At 39.8% G+C, this 12,653-nt stretch overlaps 1 protein-coding gene across 1 annotated transcript in view; it reads left to right on the top strand.

The window, feature by feature from the left end:
* Positions 1–12,653, top strand: part of PALS1 (protein associated with LIN7 1, MAGUK p55 family member) — a 304,998-nt gene that overhangs the window by 95,950 nt on the left and 196,395 nt on the right. The window lies entirely within an intron of this gene.

A 12,653-nucleotide genomic window follows, 5' to 3' on the forward strand; every position in this document is an offset into this window, starting at 1 on the left:
ACGCTTCCCAGACTAAACCAGCTTGGAAACCAATGCAAGGCTGGAACAAGGGTAAACAGGCCAAGAAGCCTGCTGCTGCTACCAAGACAGCATGAAGGGGTAGCCCCCGATCCGGGACCGGATCTAGTAGGGGGCAGACTCTCTCTCTTTGCTCAGGCTTGGGCAAGAGATGTTCAGGATCCCTGGGCACTAGAAATAGTCTCTCAGGGTTATCTTCTAGAATTCAAGGAACTACCCCCAAGGGGAAGGTTACACATGTCTCACTTATCTTCAAACCAAATAAAGAGACAGGCATTCTTACATTGTGTAGGAGACCTGTTAAAGATGGGAGTGATACACCCAGTTCCAGCTGTGGAACAAGGTCAGGGGTTTTACTCAAACCTGTTTGTAGTTCCCAAAAAAGAGGGAACTTTCAGAACAATTCTGGATTTAAAAATTCTAAACAAATTTCTGAGAGTTCCATCGTTCAAAATGGAAACCATTCGAACAATTTTACCTACAATCCAGGAGGGTCAATATATGACTACCGTGGATTTAAAGGATGCGTATCTACATATTCCTATCCACAAAGATCATCATCAGTTCCTAAGGTTCACCTTTCTGGACAAACATTATCAGTTCGTGGCTCTCCCATTCGGACTAGCCACTGCTCCCAGAATTTTCACAAAGGTGCTTGGGTCCCTTCTGGCGGTTCTAAGACCAAGGGGCATTGCAGTGGCACCTTATCTGGACGACATTCTAATTCAAGCGTCGTCTCTTTCCAAGGCAAAGGCTCATACAGACATTGTTCTAGCCTTTCTCAGATCTCACGGGTGGAAGGTGAACGTAGAAAAGAGTTCCCTGTCTCCGTCGACAAGAGTTGCCTTTTTGGGAACAATAATAGATTCTTTAGAAATGAAGATCTTCCTGACAGAAGTCAGAAAGTCAAAGCTTCTAAACGCTTGTCAAGTTCTTCACTCTATTCTGCAGCCTTTCATAGCTCAGTGCATGGAAGTAGTAGGGTTGATGGTTTGCTCAAATTCATCTAAGACCATTACAACTGTGCATGCTCAATCAGTGGAATGGGGACTATGCAGACTTGTCTCCAAAGATTCAAGTAGACCAGATGACCAGAGACTCACTCCGTTGGTGGTTGTCCCAGGATCACCTGTCTCAGGGAATGAGTTTCCGCAGACCAGAGTGGGTCATTGTCACGACCGACGCCAGTCTATTAGGCTGGTGCGCGGTCTGGGATTCCCTGAAAACTCAGGGTCTATGGTCTCGGGAAGAGTCTCTTCTCCCGATAAACATCCTGGAACTGAGAGCGATATTCAATGCTCTCCGGGCTTGGCCTCAACTAGCGAAGGCCGGATTCATAAGATTCCAGTCAGACAACATGACATCTGTAGCTTACATCAACCATCAGGGGGGAACAAGGAGTTCCTTGGCGATGAGAGAGGTATCCAAAATCATCAAATGGGCGGAGGATCACTCCTGCCACCTATCTGCAATTCACATCCCAGGAGTAGACAACTGGGAGGCGGATTATCTGAGTCGTCAGACTTTCCAGCCGGGGGAGTGGGAACTCCACCCGGAGGTTTTTGCCTAGTTGACTGAATTATGGGGCATTCCAGACATGGATCTGATGGCGTCTCGTCAGAACTTCAAGGTTCCTTGCTACGGGTCCAGATCCAGGGATCCCAAGTCAACTCTAGTGGATGCATTAGTGGCGCCTTGGTCGTTCAACCTAGCTTATGCCTTTCCACCGTTCCCTCTCCTTCCCAGGCTTGTAGCCAGGATCAAACAGGAGAAGGCCTCTGTGATTCTGATAGCTCCTGCGTGGCCGCGCAGGACTTGGTATGCAGACCTGGTGAATATGTCATTGGCTCCACCATGGAAGCTACCTTTTGAGACAGGATCTTCTAGTACAAGGTCCATTCGAACATCCAAATCTAGTTTCTCTGCAGCTGACTGCTTGGAAATTGAACGTTTGATTTTATCCAAGCGTGGGTTTTCAGATTCAGTGATAGATACTCTGGTCCAAGCCAGAAAACCTGTGACTCGAAAGATTTACCATAAAATATGGAAAAAATATATCTGTTGGTGTGAATCCAAGGGATTCTCCTGGAGTAAGATTAAAATTCCTAAGATCCTCTCCTTTCTCCAAGAAGGTTTGGATAAGGGATTGTCAGCGAGTTCTCTAAAAGGACAGATTTCTGCTTTATCTGTCTTGTTACACAAACGACTGGCAGCTGTGCCAGATGTACAAGCTTTTGTACAGGCTTTGGTCAGAATCAAGCCCGTTTACAGACCCTTGACTCCTCCTTGGAGTCTAAATTTAGTTCTTTCAGTTCTTCAAGGGGTTCCGTTTGAACCCTTACATTCCATAGATATCAAGTTATTATCTTGGAAAGTTCTGTTTTTGGTTGCTATTTCTTCTGCAAGAAGAGTTTCTGAATTATCTACTTTGCAGTGTAATCCATTCAGATAAGGTCGTTTTGCGTACTAAGCCTGGTTTTCTTCCGAAGGTTGTTTCCAACAGGAATATTAACCAGGAAATAGTTGTTTCTTCTCTGTGTCCGAATCCAGTTTCAAAGAAGGAACGTTTGTTACACAATTTAGATGTTGTTCGTGCTTTAAAGTTCTATTTAGAAGCAACTAAGGATTTTAGACAAACCTCATCTTTGTTTGTCGTTTACTCTGGTAAGAAGAGAGGACAAAAAGCTACGGCTACCTCTCTTTCTTTCTGGCTGAAAAGCATTCTCCGATTGGCTTATGAGACTGCCGGACGGCAGCCTCCTGAACGAGTCACAGCTCACTCCACTAGAGCTGTGGCTTCCACATGGGCCTTCAAGAACGAGGCTTCTGTTGATCAGAGATGTAAGGCAGCGACTTGGTCTTCTCTGCACACTTTTGCCAAATTTTACAAATTTTATACTTTTGCTTCTTTGGAGGCTATTTTTGGGAGAAAGGTTTTGCAAGCCGTGGTGCCTTCCGTTTAGGTAACCTGATTTGCTCCCTCCCTTCATCCGTGCCCTAAAGCTTTGGTATTGGTTCCCACAAGTAATGGATAACGCCGTGGACCGGACACACCAAAGTTGGAGAAAACAGAATTTATGCTTACCTGATAAATTACTTTCTCCAACGGTGTGTCCGGTCCATGGCCCGCCCTGGTTTCTTTCATGTAATTAGCAAGAGTCCATGAGCTAGTGACGTATGGGATATACATTCCTACCAGGAGGGGCAAAGTTTCCCAAACCTTAAAATGCCTATAAATACACCCCTCACCACACCCACAATTCAGTTTTACAAACTTTGCCTCCGATGGAGGTGGTGAAGTAAGTTTGTGCTAGATTCTACGTTGATATGCGCTCCGCAGCAAGTTGGAGCCCGGTTTTCCTCTCAGCGTGCAGTGAATGTCAGAGGGATGTGAGGAGAGTATTGCCTATTTGAATGCAGTGATCTCCTTCTACGGGGTCTATTTCATAGGTTCTCTGTTATCGGTCGTAGAGATTCATCTCTTACCTCCCTTTTCAGATCGACGATATACTCTTATATATACCATTACCTCTGCTGATTCTCGTTTCAGTACTGGTTTGGCTTTCTACAAACATGTAGATGAGTGTCCTGGGGTAAGTAAATCTTATTTTCTGTGACACTCTAAGCTATGGTTGGGCACTTTGTTTATAAAGTTCTAAATATATGTATTCAAACATTTATTTGCCTTGACTCAGAATGTTCAACTTTCCTTATTTTTCAGACAGTCAGTTTCATATTTGGGATAATGCATTTGAATTAATCATTTTTTCTTACCTTCAAAATTTGACTCTTTTTTTCCTGTGGGCTGTTATGCTCGCGGGGGCTGAAATTGCGTCATTCTTGGCGCGGACTTTTATGGCGCAAAAATTCTTTTCCGTTTCCGGCGTCATACGTGTCGCCGGAAGTTGCGTCATTTTTTGACGTTATTTTGCGCCAAAAATGTCGGCGTTCCGGATGTGGCGTCATATTTGGCGCTAAAAAATAAGGGCGTCGCTTTTGTCTCCACATTATTTAAGTCTTATTTTTTCAGTGCTTCTGGTTGCTAGAAGCTTGTTCTTTGGCATTTTTTCCCATTCCTGAAACTGTCATTTAAGGAATTTGATCAATTTTGCTTTATATGTTGTTTTTTTCTCTTACATATTGCAAGATGTCTCACGTTGCATCTGAGTCAGAAGATACTACAGGAAAATCGCTGTCTACTGCTGGAGCTACCAAGCTAAGTGTATCTGCTATAATTTTTGGTATCTGTTTCTCCAGCTGTTGTTTGTATTGCATGTCATGACAAACTTATTAATGCAGATAAAATTTCCTTTAGTACTGTTACATTACCTGTTGCTGTTCCGTCAACATCTAATTTTCAGAGTGTTCCTGATAAACATAAGAGATTTTATTTTTTAAATCCATTAAGAAGGCTATGTCTGTTATTTCTCCTTCTAGTTTACATAAAAGTCTTTTAAAACTTCTCTTTTTTCAGATGAATTTTTAAATGAACATCATCATTCTGATACTGATAATGGTTCTTCTGGTTCAGAGGTTTCTGTCTCAGAGGTTGATGCTGATAAATCTTTGTATTTGTTCAAGATGGAATTTATTCGTTCTTTATTTAAAGAAGTATTAATTGCATTAGAAATAGAGGATTCTGGTCCTCTTGATTCTAAATCTAAACGTTTAAATAAGGTTTTTAAATCTCCTGTAGTTATTCCAGAAGTGTTTAATCTCCCTGATGCTATTTCTGAAGTAATTTCCAGGGAATGGAATAATTTGGGTAATTCTTTTACTCCTTCTAAACGTTTAAGCAATTATATCCTGTGCCATCTGACAGATTAGAGTTTTTTTTGGGGACAAAATCCCTAAGGTTATGGGGCTGTCTCTACTCCTGCTAAATGTGCTACTATTCCTACGGCAGATAGTAATTCATTTAAGGATCCTTTAGATAGGAAAATTGAATCCTTTCTAAGAAAAGCTTACTTATGTTCAGGTAATCTTCTTAGACTTGCTATATTTTTAGCGGATGTTGCTGCAGCTTCAACTTTTTGGTTAGAAGCTTTAGCGCAACAAGTAACAGATCATAATTTTATAGCATTATTATTATTCTATAACATGATAATAATTTTATTGGTGATACCTTCTTTTGATATCATTAGAGTTGATGTCAGGTATATGTCTCTAGCTATTTTAGCTAGAAAAGCTTTATGGATTAAACTTGGAATACTGATATGTCTTCTAAGTCAACTTTGCTTTCCCTTTCTTTCCAGGGTAATAAATTATTATTTCAACTGTTTCTGGAAGGAAGGGAACTTTTTTTCCAAAGGATAAAAAATCTAAGGTAAATTTAGGTCTAATAATCATTTCGTTCCTTTCCTCACAATAAGGAACAAAAGCCTGATCCTTCATTCTCAGGAGCGGTATCAATTTGGAAACTATTTCCAGTTTGGAATATATCCAAGCCTTTTAGAAAACCTATAGCCAGCTCCTAAGTACCCATGAAGGTGCGGACCTTATTCCAGCTCAGCTGGTATGGGGCAGATTACGTTTTCTTCAAAGAAATTTTGATCAATTCCGTTCTCAATTTCTGGTTTCAGAACATTGTTTCAGAAAGGTACAGAATTGGCTTCAGTTAAGGCCTCCTGCTAAGAGATTTTTTTCTTTCCCGTGTCCCAGTTAACACAGCAAAGGCTCAGCATTTCTGAAATGTGTTTCAGATCTAGAGTTGGCTGGAGTAATTATGCCAGTTCCAGTTCTGGAACAGGGGCTGGGGTTTTATTTTATCTCTTCATTGTACCAAAGAAGGTCAATTCCTTCAGACCAGTTCCGGATCTATCAATATTGAATCGTTATGTAAGGATACCAACATTCAAGATGGTTACTGTAGGACTGTCCTGCCTTTTGTTTAGCAAGGGCATTATATGTCTACAATAGATTTACAGGATGTGTATCTACATATTCCGATTCATCCAGATCACTTTTAGTGTCTGAGATTCTCTTTTTAGACAAGCATTACTAGTTTTGTGGCTCTACCGTTTGGCCTAGCCTCAGTTCTAAGAATTTTTTTCAAAGGTTCTCGGTGCCCTTCTTTCTGTAATCAGAGAACAGGGTTTTTTGGTATTTCCTTATTGGACAATATCTGGGTACTTGCTCAGTCTTCTCATTTTCGAAGAATCTCATACGAATCGACTTGTGTTGTTTCTTCAAGTTCATGGTTGGAGGATCAATTTACCAATCAGTTCATTGATTCCTCAGACAAGTGTAACCTTTTTAGGTTTCTAGAATAGATTCAGTGTCTATGACTCTGTCCTTGTCAGACAAGAGAAGTTTAACATTGATATCAGCTTGTCAAAACCTTCAGTCACAATCATTCCCTTTTGGTAGCCTTATGCATGGAAATTTTAGGTCTTAGGACTGCCGCATCAGATGCGATCTCCTTTGCTCGTTTTCACATGCGACCTCTTCAGCTCTGTATGCTGAACCAATGGTGCAGGGATTACTCAAAGATATCTCAATTAATATCTTTAAACCGATTATACGACTCTCTCTGACATGGTGGGCAGATCACCATCGTTTAGTTCAGGGGGCTTTTTTGTTCTTCCGACCTGGACTATAATCTCAACAGATGCAAGTCTTACAGGTTGGGGAGCTGTGTGGGGGTATCTGACGGCACAAGGGGTTTGGGAATCTCAGGAGGTGAGATTTCCGATCAATATTTTGGAACTCCGTGCAATTTCAGAGCTCTTCAGTCTTGGCCTCTTCTGAAGAGAGAGTTGTTCATTTGTTTTCAGATAGACAATGTCACAACTGTGGCATACATCAATCATCAAGGAGGGACTCACAGTCCTCTGGCTATGAAAGAAGTATCTCGAATTTTGGTTTGGGCGGAATCCAGCTCCTGTCTAATCTCTGCGGTTCATATCCCAGGTATGGACAATTGGAAAGCGGATTATCTCAGTCGCCAAACGTTGCACCTGGGCGAATGGTCTTCACCCAGAGGTATTTCCTCAGATTGTTCAAATGTGGGAACTCTCAGAAATAGATCTGATGGCTTCTCATCTAAACAAGAAACTTCCCTGGTATCTGTCCGGATCCAGGGATCCTCGGGCGGAGGCAGTGGATGCATTATCTCTTCCTTACAAGTGTCATCCTGCCTATATCTTTCCGCCTCTAGTTCTTTTTCCAAGGGTATTCTCTAATATTCTAAAGGAATGCTCGTTTGTCCTGCTGGTAGCTCCAGCATGGCCTCACAGGTTTTGGTATGCGGATCTTGTCCGGATGGCCTCTTGCCAGCTGTGGACTCTTCCGTTAAGACCAGTCTTTCTGTCTCAAGGTTCTTTTTTCCATCAGGATCTCAAAACCTTAATTTTAAGGTGTGGAGTTTGAACGCTTGATTCTTGGTCAAAGAGGTTTCTCTGACTCTGTGATTGATACTATGTGACAGGCTCGTAAATCTGTATCTAGAGAGATATATTATAGAGTCTGGAAGACTTATATTTCTTCAGGATGGTTTAGATAAAGGTTTGTCCGCAAGTTTCTTGAAAGACAAATCTCTGCTCTTTCTGTTCTTTTTCACAGAAGGATTGCTAATCTTCCTGATATTCATTGTTTTGTACAAGCTTTGGTTCGTATAAAACCTGTCATTAAGTCAATTTCTCTTCTTTGGAGTTTGAATTTGGTTCTGGGGGCTCTTCAAGCTTCTCCTTTTGAACCCATGCATTCTTTGGTCGTTATATTACTTTCTTGGAAAGTTTTGTTTCTTTTGGCCATCTCTTCTGCCAGAAGAGTCTCTGAATTATCTACTCTTTTTTGTGAGTCTCCTTTTCTGATTTTGCATCAGGATAAGGCGGTGCTGCAAACTTCTTTTGAATTTTTTACCTAAGGTTGTGAATTCTAACAACATTAGTAGAGAAATTGTGGTTCCTTCATTATGTCCTAATCCTATGAATTCTAAGGAGAAATCATTGCATTCTTTGGATGCTGTTAGAGCTTTGTAATATTATGTTGAAGCTACTAAGTCTTTCCGAAAGACTTCTAGTCTATTTGTCATCTTTTCCGGTTCTAGAAAAGACCAGAAAGCTTCTGCCATTTCTTTGGCATCTTGGTTGAAATCTTTATTTCATCATGCCTATGTTGAGTCGGGTAACACTCCGCCTCAAAGGATTACAGCTCATTCTACTAGGTCAGTTTCTACTTCCTGGGCGTTTAAGAATGAAGCTTCGGTTGATCAGATTTGCAAAACAGCAACTTGGTCCTCTTTGCATACTTTTTCTAAATTCTACCATTTTGATGTTTTTTCTTCTTCTGAAGCAGTTTTTGGTAGAAACGTACTTCAGGCAGTGTTTTCAGTTTGAATCTTCTGCTTATGTTTTTTCATTAAAATTTTATTCTGGGTGTGGATTATTTTCAGCAGGAATTGGCTGTCTTTATTTTATCCCTCCCTCTCTAGTGACTCTTGTGTGGAAAGATCCACATCTTGGGTAATCATTATCCCATACGTCACTAGCTCATGGACTCTTGCTAATTACATGAAAGAAAACATAATTTATGTAAGAACTTACCTGATAAATTCATTTCTTTCATATTAGCAAGAGTCCATGAGGCCCGCCCTTTTTTGTGGTGGTTTTGATTTTTTTGTATAAAGCACAATTATTCCAATTCCTTATTTTATATGCTTTCGCACTTTTTTCTTATCACCCCACTTCTTGGCTATTCGTTAAACTGAATTGTGGGTGTGGTGAGGGGTGTATTTATAGGCATTTTAAGGTTTGGGAAACTTTGCCCCTCCTGGTAGGAATGTATATCCCATACGTCACTAGCTCATGGACTCTTGCTAATAGGAAAGAAATGAATTTATCAGGTAAGTTCTTACATAAATTATGTTTTTTTAATCAGGTTTGAAAAATTTCTTTCTCTATACACTACAGTCACCACGGCACCATATAGTTTCTCCTTTTTTCTCCTAACCGTCGGTCGAATGACTGGGGGGGCGGAGCCTGAGGAGGGGCTATATGGACAGCTTTTGCTGTGCTCTTTGCCATTTCCTGTTGGGGAAGAGAGTATTCCCACAAGTAATATATGACGCCGTGGACCGGACACACCGTTGGAGAAAGTAATTTATCAGGTAAGCATAAATTCTGTTTTTTGCTAATTCTTGCTTTGGAATTTTGCTAAATGAAATCTAATTTAGATGTAAGTGAGCTTATGTATGATTTGGGAAGTGGGATAGGTAGAGTTTGTAAGAGTTACAAGAGTCTTGGCAGGATGTTCATCTTAATGAGATTAATTCTACCTAGCCAGGGTATTTGCTTTCTTGTCCAGGAGGATAAGTCAGCAGTTATGGTTAAATGAAGAGGTTTATATCTGTGATTAAAAAGGTCATCAGGATTTGGAGTTAAAGGGACATGAGACAATACTCATATGCTAAATCACTTGAAACTGATGCAGCATAACTGTAAAAATATCACTTTAATATCTCTATGTAAAAAAGGAAGATATTTTACCTTTCCATTTCCTCAGCTCAGCAGAGTAAGTTCTGTGTAAAAAGTTATACTTGGCTGCTGCCCAGCTGCAGGTAAAAAAAAGAAAGAAAAAAAAAGAAATGAACAGCAGCCAATCAGCATCAACAGTGCTTAGGTCATTAACTCTTTTACTGTGATCTCAGGGGATTTCATTGTAATCTTCCTTGCACTGAATAGGGAAATAAGATGAGTGTGCACGAAAGCTCGCTCCTTCCGCTGTCCCGGGGCAGACATACTGATTTGCTGCTTAGAAGTCCTTTACAATGGGATGTGGCTACTGAGGAACTTTTGAGGTAAAATATCTTTCTTTTTTACATAGAGATGTTCAGGTGATATTTTCTAGTCCGCTTTTTACAGCTATACTGCATCACTTTCAAGTGTTTAAACATTTAGGTATTATGGCCCTTTAAGTATATTCCTAGATATTTAATGGATTTCTGTTGCCATATGAATGGGCAAATCTTTTTGACTAATAATCTGCTTGGGGTAAATTGAGATTAATAATTTCAAATTAATTTTATTGATTAGAAAATTGGACATCTCACCAAACTCGTCCAGTTGTTGAAGTATGTGAGGGATAGTAGTTAGTGGATTAGTAATGCAAAATAGTACATCATCAGCGTATAACATTAATTTATGGTGTGCATTTGTGGTTTTTATTCCAGTGATGTGGGGGTGATTCCGGATTTTTTGAGCAAGGACCTCCTATGGCGCAAGCGAATAAAAGTGGGGATAATGGGCAACCCTGCCTAGTACCATTTGAGATGTTCAATTGTGTTGAGAGGAGTCCATTAACATTAACTTGGGCAGTCGGGGTGGAATACATAGCGAATACTCTATCGATTAAAGTCTTGACCAGTTCCCATTTTTTGTGGAGCACGGTTTTCAGGAACTGCCAACTGACGCGTTCGAACGCTTTTTCCGCGTCAGTTGACAGGATTAAAAGGGGGATTTTTTTTACTTGTTGCGTATTCAATTAGTTGAGTCACTCTAACCGTGTTATCTTTAGTCTCTCTAGTGGGAATAAATCCTACTTGGTCTGCTTTTATTACATTTGGGAGAATAGAGTTTAAACGTGTTGCTAGTAATTTGGCGTATATTTTGAGGTCTGTATTTAATCGGGAGATTGACCTATAATTTTCTACGTAATGAGGATCTTTACCTGGTTTTGGGATAATTGATATAATCGCTTCTAAGGTTTGTGTAGGGAATGGGTTAGTGGGTGTTATTGAATTAAAGAGGGTGAGGAGATGTGGGGAAAGTGTGTCTATGAATTTTTTATAGTAGTAGTTAGTGAAACCATCTGGCCCTGGAGCTTTGTCTAAAGGAAGATCTTTGATAGTTTTGCGTATTTCAGTAAGTGTGAATGGATCGTTTAGGTGGGACATTTGTTCTTTGGTTATTTAAGGAAAGTTGATGTTGGCTAAATACTGTTCAGTGGAGGATGTTTGGTCATCCGTTTAAGTTGCTTTTGTTGATGGGGATGTTGTTGCTAGATTATATAATTTTTCATAGTATGTACGGAAAGATTCCGTGATTGGTGAGGTGTCGTTATGGGTTTTGTTATTTGGTAACTTGATTGTAAGTATATATGATCTATTGGTTCTACGTTTTAACCTGCGAGCAAAAATTTTACTACATTTGTCTCCCTTGTAATAAGTTGGTCGAAGTTTGAATGCAAGTTTTTTGCATTCTTTAATAGTTGAGAAGTTATTTGTTTTGCAGTTTGTAATTCTTTGCACAGTTTTTTGTTTGTAGGGTCTTTTTTCAATTGGGTTTCTAAGTTGTTTAACTTATATAATGAGTTCTGTAATTGGGATCTTTGATGTTTGAGGAGGTGGGGTTGCATGCTCATTAGTTTGCCTCTCATAGTTCTTTTATGTGCCTCCCAAACATTGTGGAAGAGGGGGGACAGAGTCAATGTTAATGTGAAAGTATTCTTTTAAGGCTTTTTCAGTCCAGTCATTATATTGTGGGAGGTTTAAAAGTTCTTCATTAAGTCTCCAAGTATAGGTGGTCTGGGAGATTGAAGGCCAGTTCATTGTGCAGGTTACTATGGAATGGTCGGACCATGATGTTGGAATTATAGAACTAAAGTAAGGCAATTAACGTCAGCTAAGAGGTAGTCAATTCGGGAGAAGATTGAGTTCGGGTAGGAGAAAAATGTGTAATCTTGAGTTTCTGGATGGAATTTCCTCCATATGTCATGAACTGCAAAGTCTCTTAAGTGGCATTTTATGTTGTTAAAGGCCCTATTGGGGTTGGAAGGAGTATGGTTCTAGTTATCTAGGAAAGGATCTAGTGAGACATTGAGGTCACCACCCAGAATAAGTAGCCCTTTTGTGACTTCTAAGATTTTTTAGGTGAGGGAAATGATAAATTTGTCTTGACTAGTATTTGGGGCATATGCACAGACTAGTGTGACTGCTGTGTTTATATAATTTTCCAACTAAGATTAGATATCTACCCTCGTTGTCTTTATATGAGCTAAGTAGTTGGAAAGGAATTCCTTTTTTGATTAGGATCCCAACTCCATTAGTCTTAGTGGTATTTGAGGCATAAAACGAGGGCCAAATTTTATATTAGAAAGTTTTGGGTTCTTTAGCTTTGACAAAATGAGATTCCTGTATAAAAATCAAATTTCCTTTTTTTATCTTTAAGATCTCTAACTATAATGTTCCTTTTGTGCAGATTATTTATACTCTTTGTGTTAATTGTAAGGAAGGTCAGGTTCCTCCTGGTAGTCTTAGCCATGGATAGTGCTTTGTGTGGAGATGACGGATGGAGAAAGTTGTAACATGGGGTGTAGAGGTTGAGAGTGGTTAGGGCTAGAGTTAAGTGTATTCATTTTTTGTGGGTGAGAGCTACAAAAATGTGCAATAAGAGGAAGATACCATGCAAGTACATTAATGAAGGTTATCAAAAAAGAACAGTAACATATGTAATAAATAACTGGGGTGGAGGGATGGTTAACAACAATAATATAGATTGAAATACTATTCATTTCAATCGGGGGTCCAACAGCTAGTAGGACCTATAAGATAATTGAGGTAGTAACCTGTTTAAACAAATATATCAAATGATATAAACATTGATCAAATAACATTTATAAATGAACCCAGGGGGGCT

This window comes from Bombina bombina, chromosome 1 (genome assembly GCF_027579735.1).
Source record: "Bombina bombina isolate aBomBom1 chromosome 1, aBomBom1.pri, whole genome shotgun sequence".
In the NCBI taxonomy this organism is placed as follows: domain Eukaryota; kingdom Metazoa; phylum Chordata; class Amphibia; order Anura; family Bombinatoridae; genus Bombina; species Bombina bombina.